This window comes from Capricornis sumatraensis, chromosome 18 (assembly GCF_032405125.1).
Source record: "Capricornis sumatraensis isolate serow.1 chromosome 18, serow.2, whole genome shotgun sequence".
Classification (NCBI taxonomy): Eukaryota; Metazoa; Chordata; class Mammalia; order Artiodactyla; family Bovidae; genus Capricornis; species Capricornis sumatraensis.
In genome coordinates this window covers 38329351-38336153 of record NC_091086.1, presented here as the reverse complement: position 1 = coordinate 38336153, position 6803 = coordinate 38329351, and the positions used below count along the sequence as shown (strand labels likewise).

Sequence of the window (6803 nt, the reverse complement as noted above, 5' to 3'; positions counted from 1 at the left end):
TACCACTTTAAAGAATAAGACACAGCTTTTCCACTTTGAGAAACCTTCTTAAAGATATGCTCACATAGTATTTCCACTATATGTAGGCACTTTCTCTTGGGTCAACACAGGCACCCCTCCACTTTATCACATCAGAACTTCCATTACATTCTGTGACTTTTCACATCTTTGCCCTCTCATTCAAAAGGGACACAAGACCACATCACAAACTTGTGCAACAATCCTGCTGCCCCACTGGTAAGTAACAAATTCTTTAACTTCTGTCATCTTCAATGTTGATATATATTTATGTCCTTAAGCTCATCTTCCCTCCCTCTTCCTCAAAAGGGCAGGGGTAAAGAACCAACGTTCTAATTTGATGATTAACACAGTGATTTCTGAATATGTTCAGAGAATGAAGGAAGCAGGTTGGGTCTCTTCTACATCTCTAGGATGTGAATTTACCTCTGAATAAAGAGGCGGAGTCCAAAATCTGATTCCTGAGGGAAGGCAAACAAACGACGGCATGACTCCCCCTCACAGCGGGTTGAAGGTAAGAAGTGTGTCTAGAGAATTCTTCCTCTCATGCCACGTCTTCATAGTTTGGTGGTGCTTCCAGCTGATCTGGCAGAGTCAGTGTCAACCAGCTCATATGAACCAGCTGGATATTCTGGAGTTCCTGCTGCCAAAACCATTACTAATGGAATCATGCTGATCACTAACAACAGCTCAAGCATCAGCTTGTTTTAGCACCAGGAATGTGAACAGACACAGCTAAAGAGTAGTCCCCTTTATGCTGCAGCAGTTCAGGATGGTTGGCATCACTGGCGGAATCCTAAGGATCTTCCCTTTCCAGCTGTTGGTGCTCCTGGAGGCGATGTGGTTCCCAGTCATGTTGGCCACCTCCAGCCTCACAGTCTTTGTTTTCCTGTTGACCAGGTATGTCTGCATCTGGAAAACAGCCACTTTGGGATCAATCAGACAAGAGCAACAATTTTCTACTTCTGTGTAAATTGGAATAGATTCTCCATTGCAGTATCCCTTTCCTTCAGTCTTGGCACTCAGTGAAATTGGACCAGAGGTGAAAAATTAACAGAGTGGGGTGGGAGAATAGGAAGGAGGCTCAAGAGGGAGGGGAGATAGGCATACATATAGCTGGTTCATGCTGTTGTACAGTAGAAACTAAGACAACACCATAAAGCAATTGTACTCCAATTAAAAATAAATAAAATGGAAATATTAATTAATTAAAAAACCCAACAGCCAACTATTTTCTCTTCAGCTTTCAATACAGAGGTTTTCACACAGTACTGAATAGTTGCATATTTCCCGATGAATGAGGCTACCAAAGGTTCAGATGGAAGCTGAAAGCTAAATGGAAATGCATGTTTTCCAGGTTGTAGTAGGCAAATGCTCAGCTCAGGTGCAGGACCAGGTACTCCACCTGCAGGCAGCAGGGACTCTGGGTCTCCAGGCACAGATTGCACCCTGGCTCCGCAGCACCCAGCTGCACACTGAGGCCCTCGCAGCCACTGTGTGGTGCCCTGGCGGGAGACCCCACAAGTTATGTGTTATCCCCTAATAAATTACTTTACGTTTACACGATTGCGGTATCCAATTTCTGTTCCTAAAAACCATAAAAAGAAATACAACAGCGGCACCAGTCAACATTATATTTACTTATTGCAATCTGTTTAACAATCATAGTGGAATAAATCTAGATTTCCTTACTGTGTAAATATTCAAATTTTTCTTTTTGTTTTCAGGATATTTTGAGAATGTTTGTTTTATATTTATTAGTTTTTTTTTTTTTTTTAATGCTTGTTTGCTTTCCTGGGGTCTCCCAGACACAGGATCTTTGTTGTGTGTGTGGCCTGAGTAGTTGCCCCAAAGCAGGGATGGAATCCATGTCCACTGCGTTGCAAGGTGAATTATTAACCACTGGATCACCAAGGAAGTCCCTATATCAGGGTTTTTTTTTTTTTTTCAGGGTTTTTAGATGAGATCATAAGGATAAAAGATGAAAATTGTCTCTCAACACCTTATCTTGAAATTTTACATCTTTCCTTTCTCACACATCTTTCCACCACAAATTAAATAAACCATTCTAATAAAGATATTTAAATGTCTTTCGTTTGCCTTAATATTTTAAACACAGGGATCCTGGGGCAGGAGCAAGGAGCTGCTCAACCCCTGGTAGGCACTGAAGTAGCCCAGAGATTGGGGCATCCAGAATGTGATGTGATGAGGGGCTGAGCCTAGTGGTGGAGTGAACGTGGACAGTTGCAAGGACCCTGAAACTAAAGACCAAAGTGCAGTTCCTTAGCTAAACCAAGAAGGAAAATCATCAGAGAAACAAAGGCTCCATGATTAATCTCCTTTCCTCATTTCCTCACGCTCCCTGAAAAGGGAAGAGGGAGAAGAAAAGGGAAGAAGGGGAACACGAGATAGTGCAAGAGGAAGAAAATCAGAAAGTAGTGTTTGACTCTCAGAAAATTCTAGCAGCTTCAGATCATGGAATTTTCCCCCCAAGTCTCAAGTCAACCCTTCCCTCTTCCCTCTTCTACCTGCCAATGCAAGAAACTCAGGTTCAGTCCCTGGGTGGGGAAGATCCCCTGGAAGAGGAAATGGCAACCCAATCCAATATGCTTGTCTGGAAATCCAGACAAGAGGCAGGCTGGCTACAGTCCATTGGATTGCGGACTTTACTTAGTGACTAAACAACATTTATGCCATATCCCTCAAATGCTACAAGGGTCTTGGTTTTAGGCTTAGAAAATATGACGATGGTGCAGAGGCGCAGAGCTATCAGAGCAGGAGAATGCAGAGAAGAAAAGTAAGTTGGAAGAAAGAAAAAGAGAGAGGAAAGGAAACCAAAAAAAAGGGATTTTGGGGGTCAAAAAATCCTGTAGACTGTAGAGTCGACCCAAACTACGAGGCACACTTTTGTCCACTAGAGTCACCGCCTCTAAAACCGACAGCCAACAAAATTCATTTGCAAAAGTCGAGTAAAACAAAAACAATTTTTGTTTTCCCACAAATTTCCCACACAGTTTAGACTTGGGTTCCTGCCAGAAGATCCACTCTGTCCACCTTCTATGTCGTGTTCATTTCACATCCATGCAAGTAGGAAGATGGTACTGACTAGGAAAGGGCTCAGATCCAGCACCTCAGGTGAGGGATCCCATCTCAGCCCACCCTCCCAGGGCCGGGCCTGACCCTTCCTCTTGCCTGACTCAATTATTTGGCGAGGGTTAGGGGGAGGAGACGGGGTGTGACAGATTTCAGTAGTCTAGCCAATTTCAGCCTTTGTTAACCTCCAGGCTGGATGTTTGGGGCTCCCTCCTTCCGGAAGGAAAGCAGTGGGGCCTTTGCCACCCACTCACCACTAGGGGGCAGCAGCAAGCCAGGCTCTACGGTGGTTGAGGCGTCAATACTGATTTATCCCTGACACAAACCCAAACGCTGTATAGTTCAGGGGCAAACCTAGAACTTGCAGTGACCTAAAGCTACAGGCTCAATCCTGAGAGGATTAACCAATTAACTAAATTCGGCCACCAGGGAAGTGGTGTCGCTTTCTCAAAAAGTGAAAGTGAAAACATTTTGTTCCCCTCCCAACCTTTATTGATATATAATGAACATATATTTTGTAAGTTAAGGTATACAATGTATTAATTTAATATACTTATATACTGTGAAACAATTGCTATGGGAACATTAGTTAATACCTCGTCACATCGCATAATTACCATTTCTTTTCCTAATGACAGCATTTAAGATCTACTCTCCTGGCACCTCTTAAGTTCACAGTGTGCCCTTTGACCTCTCTTCTTCTCCCCCACATCCCAGCCCTGGCAACTATCATTCTACTCTCTGTTTCTATGAGTTCAGCTTTTCTAGATCCCTCATGTAAGTGAGGCCATATAGTATTTGTCTTTCTCTGACATTTCACTTAGCATTATGCCTTGAAGGTCTGCCCATGTTGCTGCAAATGGCAGGATTTCTTTCTTTCTCACACCTGAGTAGTATTCCACTGAGTATATATATGTGGAGTTAATGGTAAAGAATCTGCCTGCCAGTGTAAGAGATGTAAAACTCACGGGTTTGATCCCTGGGTTGGGAAGATCCCCTGGAGGAGGGCATGCAACCCCCTCCAGTATTCTCGCCTAGAGAATCCCATGGACAGGGGAGCCTGGCAGGATACAGTCCATAGGGTCACGAAGAGTTGGCCGTGACTGAAGCAGCTTAGCCCAGGCATGCACGCACCACGTCTTCTTTGTCCAGTCATCTGTTGACTGACACAGGGTTGTTTCCATGTCTTGTCTATTATGAATAATGCTGCAATGAACATGGGAGTGCAGATATCTCATCAGGATCCTGATTTTGTTTCCTTTGGATATACATACCCAGAAAGGGGATGAGTGGATCATGTAGTCATTCCATTTTTAGCTTTTTGAGGAACCTCCAGTAAATACTACTTTCTCTAGTAACTGCAACAAGTTACCTTCCCATCAGCAGTGCACAGCCACCTCTTCACAAACGCTTGTCACCTCTTGTCTTTTTGGTGACAGCCATTCCAACAGGGGTAGAGTTCTATCCCATTGTGGTTGGATTTAGAGTTCCCTTGTGATTAGTGATGTTGGTATCTTTTCGTGTACCTGTTGGTCGTTTGTATGTCTTCTTTAGGAAAGAAAAATTTTCAGTTCCTCTGACTATTTCTTAATTAGATTTTGTTGCTATTATGTTATGAGTTCTTTATGTATTTCAATATGAGTCCTTTTATAGGATATATGATTTGCAAATATTTTCTCACATTCTATAGGTTACCTTTCCATTTGGGTGACTGATTCCTTTGCGATACAGAAACGTTATTTTTTATATAACTCCACTTACTAACTTTTGCTTTTGTTGCTTGTTTTTGTGTGTGTCATGCCAAATCATCATTAGCAAGACCAGTGTTAAGGAGATTTCCCCTATTATTCCTGGACAAGTTTTAAGGTTTCAGGTTTTCTGTTTAAGTCTTTTTGAAACAATTTATTTGTTTTTGGCTGTGCTGGGTCTTCATTGCTGCGTGTGGGCTTTTTCTAGCAGCAGTGAGCGAGGGCTGCTGTTCATTTCTACCGTTTACTGCTCCATTCTTACTTCAGCCGCTTCTCTTGCGGCAGAGCACAGGCTTTAGGCACGCGGGCCTCAGGAGTTGCGGCTCGTGAGCTCGGTAGTTGTGGCGCGTGGCCTTAGTTGTCCCACAGCATAGGGGATCCTCCTGGACCAGGAATCACGGGACGTTTTGAGAGTGGTGTAAGTAAGATAAGGATCCAGTTTCACTTTTCTGAATGTGGTTATTTATTTTTCCTAACATCATTTACTGAAGAGACCATCCTTTCCCCACTAAGTATTTTTGGATCTCTTGGCACATATTAGCTGACTGTGCACGTTTGCGTTTATTTCTGGGCTATCAATTCTGTTCCACTGGTCTTCTTTTATGCCAATACCATATTGCTCTGATTACTGAATCTTTGTAGTACAATGTGATGCCACCAGCTTTGTTCTTCTCTTTCAGGATTGCTTTGCTATTTGGGTCTTTTATGATTCCATACAAATTTTAGGATTTTTAGGACTTTTTTCTACTTCTGTGAAAAACGTCAATGAGGTTTTGTTAGGGATTGCACTTAATATATAGAAGGCTTTGTATACAATGAACATTTTAACTATATTAATTCTTCTGATCCATGAACACTGGCTATTCTTCCATTTATTTGTGTCTTCTTTGATTTCTTTTATCAGTATTTTATCATTTTCTATATACAGATCTTTCACAATCATAGTTAAATTTATTCCTAAATGTTTTATTGTTTTTGGTGCTATGGTTAATGGGATTATTTCCTTTATTTCTATTTCAGGTCATTTGTTGTTAGTGTATAAAAACATGACTGATTTCAGTATGTTGATTTTTTAATCCTGCAACTTTACTGAATTTGTAGATTAGTGCTAACAATTTTTTTGGTGGTGACTTTAGGATTGTATGTATAAGATCATAGCATCTGCAGACAAAGAAAGTTTGCTTGTAACTTTCCTGTTTGGATATTTATTGCTGTTTTTTTGTTTGTTTCTTTGTTTTGCCTGATTTCTGTGGCTAGAACTCCCAGCACTATATTTCTAAGAGTGGTGAAAGCTGGCATCTTGTTTTGTTCTTAATCTTACAGAGAAAGCTTTCAACCTTTCAACACTGAGTATGATATTAGCATGGCTTGTCATGCTGCTGCTGCTACTGCTGCTGCTAAGTCACTTCAGTCGTGTCTGACTCTGTGCGACCCCATAGACTGCAGCCCACCAGGCTCCCCCGTCCCTGGGATTCTCCAGGCAAGAACACTGGAGTGGGTTGCCATTGCCTTCTCCAATGCATGGAAGTGAAAAGTGAAAGGGAAGTTGCTCAGTCGTGTCCGACTCCTAGCGACCCCATGGACTGCTGCCTACCAGGCTCCTCCGTCCATGGGATTTTCCAGGCAAGAGCACTGGAGTGGGTGCCATTGCCTTCTCCGATGGCTTGTCATATATGACCTTTATTATGTTGATGTATTTTCTTTCTGTGGGCTTCCCAGATGGTGCTAGTGGCAAAGAATTCACCTACCAATGCAGGAGGTATAAGAGTTCGATCATTGGGTTGAGAAGATCCCCTGGAGGAGGGCACAGCAATCCACTCCAGTATTCTTGCCTGGAGAATCCCATGGACAGAGGAGCTTGGTGGGCTATATAGTTCACAGGTATGCAAAGAGTCGGACATGACTGAAGCAACTTAGATTATATGCATTTCCTTCCATACTAAA

The 6803-nt window shown here is 42.4% G+C and overlaps 1 pseudogene; it reads right to left on the bottom strand.

The window, feature by feature from the left end:
• Positions 1–387: 387 nt before the first annotated feature.
• LOC138094437 (arrestin domain-containing protein 4 pseudogene) lies at positions 388–1684 on the bottom strand (annotated as a pseudogene).
• Between the last annotated feature and the right edge of the window lie 5119 nt (positions 1685–6803).